At 39.4% G+C, this 2,702-nt stretch overlaps 1 protein-coding gene across 1 annotated transcript in view; it reads right to left on the reverse strand.

Annotated features, from left to right (window-relative positions):
- LOC117940108 overlaps nt 1–2,702 on the reverse strand; it is a 23,118-nt gene that overhangs the window by 15,935 nt on the left and 4,481 nt on the right. The gene's annotated exons all lie outside the window — the stretch shown is intronic.

The raw sequence follows: 2,702 nt of genomic DNA on the forward strand, positions 1-2,702 counted from the left end.
CACACACACACACACACACACACATGATAATATAACTTATTGCTCAGATATGCATTGACATTATACGAGAGGGGTGAATAGTGGACAGATGTCTTCACCCCTACCTGAGTCTGACTGTGGTTTACAGGTCAGGTGCATAGTGGACCTGAGTCTGACTGGATGAAGAGGACTGGGTTTTAGAGGTCAGGTGCATAGTGGACCTGAGTCTGACTGGATGAAGAGGACTGGGTTTTAGAGGTCAGGTGCATAGTGGACCTGAGTCTGACTGGATGAAGAGGACTGGGTTTTAGAGGTCAGGTGCATAGTGGACCTGAGTCTGACTGGATGAAGAGGACTGGGTTTTAGAGGTCAGGTGCATAGTGGACCTGAGTCTGACTGGATGAAGAGGACTGGGTTTTAGAGGTCAGGTGTATATTGGAACAATCTTCCAGTCTGGATTCGGGGCAACAAGGGAAAAACTGGTTTTAAAAGAAGTCTTAGACTACATTTGTTTTCGATATCATAATACTGTCTGGATTGGTGGAGTGAGGTCGTACCATGTGCTATATTATTCTTTATTATATTTAGTGTGTTAGTACTTTTTGCATTGTCAGTTTTGTGATATATTTGTGAGTAATTTTGGTTGTATTTATTGTCTTTTGGATGTATTGTTTGGACCCCAGGAAGACTAGCTGTCGTCTCGGCGTCAGCTAATTGGGATCCTTTGAAATAAACAAATACACAAAGCACAGATACACACAGATACACACAGATACACACAGATACACACAGATACACAAACAGATACACACAGATACACACAGATACACACACAGATACACACAGATACACACAGATACACACAGATACACACACAGATACACACAGAGAACCAGTTTAGTTTGGATGTAGAAGAGATTCCACGATGTCACAAGGTTCCTTCAAAAGCAGATGTCAGCCACAGACAGATGTTAAACACGGTTTCCAGAGCACTTCTTTCCAAACTTGTTGTTCTTTTAGGATTTTCCCAGTCCTACGGCAAACATTTACAAAACACACACAAAGTACACATTTTAAAAAAGTCAGAAAAAGCAAAACAATTTGTTTTTAAAGCGCCAGAAATGTTGAAAAAAAGATGACAACGTTTTTGTATTGGATGTTAAATATATTCTCTTTTTACAAGAATATGAGGAGCTTGTGTCGGAAGCTAAAGTTCATCTAGGTCTCAGTGTAATTAAAGTCTAATTAAAGTGTAAAAAAGTGTAATTGAAGTGTAATTGAAGTGTAATTAAGTGTAATTAAAGTTTAATTAACGGTCATGTAGGAGGCCGGGACAGTAATGTCACAGTAAACAAGTAATAACAGACGGGGAGACACTATTTACTAATTTAACTTTATTAAAAGTGTAAAATGATTACGTACGATTTTCAGAATAATTCCCCCCCCCCCCCCCCCCCCCCCCCACAGCAGATAAAACACAATTCTTCAGGTTAATTATCTTCCAAAACAGAAAGAAAATAATAATTTTTTGTGTGTCTGTAGATTTCTCCTAAATTCACCAAAGTTAGCATAAGATAATGCCTCTTTGCATATTGTAGCTTTAGTGCGTAACCTTTTATATTAATGTGCGTCCGTTACATTCAAGCCGTTGCTCCATGAAGACTCTCTGGAGGTCTCAGTGGGACCAGGTTCAGGAGATCGTGGCGTCCGGTGAAAGATAATTACCTCATCTGAAGGGTAATCCTCTGTGTCCTCCTTGGCTACTAGCAACTGTGAGTAGGAGAGGTGGGGGGGGTCACATAAGACCTCCTGCACACTGGCGGGGCGGCTGCAGCCGGTCTGCATGTTTCCTATTGGTTTACTGACCTCCAGCAGTAGTATACTACTTCATGTTAAACATAAATATACATATACATAAATATATACTACAGCAACGACTGTTGGCCGTATTCACGTTAAATAGGCAACAGAATATGTTGTTTGGTGTTGACAGGTGCCATATTTGAAGATCGATAATTATTTATTGAATCTTTTTTTAAATTACTATTATAACGGCATTGATGTCAGAACCTAGAGACCGTCATGCATCAAAATGGCATTTGCATTCATGTCAAAATGACGTTCAAACATCTTTTTGTATATTTTATTTTGCTTGGAAACGCCAACGACACGCACGCATGAAAAATAGGCGTCGGTGCCATTTCTAGCACGCACGTGTTTTTGGCGCATCTCAAAATAAAAAAGGACACGCCACGTAGCTGACACGCTCATGCAACGCAGCCTGTATGCAGGCGGCCTGCGGCGAGTATCATGTGGATGCGCTGACAGTGTTGTTGTCATTAAACTACGTACTGTAGCTTTAAGACATACCAAACCAACTGTTCCTCACTAAAAAAAATTGTTGCTTCACATAAAAAGGAAACTTTTCAAAATATAAAATATTATCTAAAGCCAAACTACCTTAAAGTTTAAATCAGAAACTTAGAAAAATGTATTTACTCCACTTTGTCTGTGTGTGTAGATTTCTACTAACTTAGCTTTAGATAATGCTCATTTGCATGTATACACCTAATATTTCAGAAAGGTTTCATGCTGATATCTGTTAAATGTAGACCCTGCTTCAAAATGTCTGAATGTTATAATAAATATACACTCACCGGCCACTTTATTAGGTACACCTGTCCAACTGCTCGTTAACACTTAATATCTAAGCAGCCAATCAC

The sequence above is a fragment of the Etheostoma cragini genome, unplaced genomic scaffold (genome assembly GCF_013103735.1).
Source record: "Etheostoma cragini isolate CJK2018 unplaced genomic scaffold, CSU_Ecrag_1.0 ScbMSFa_1714, whole genome shotgun sequence".
Taxonomy (NCBI): domain Eukaryota; kingdom Metazoa; phylum Chordata; class Actinopteri; order Perciformes; family Percidae; genus Etheostoma; species Etheostoma cragini.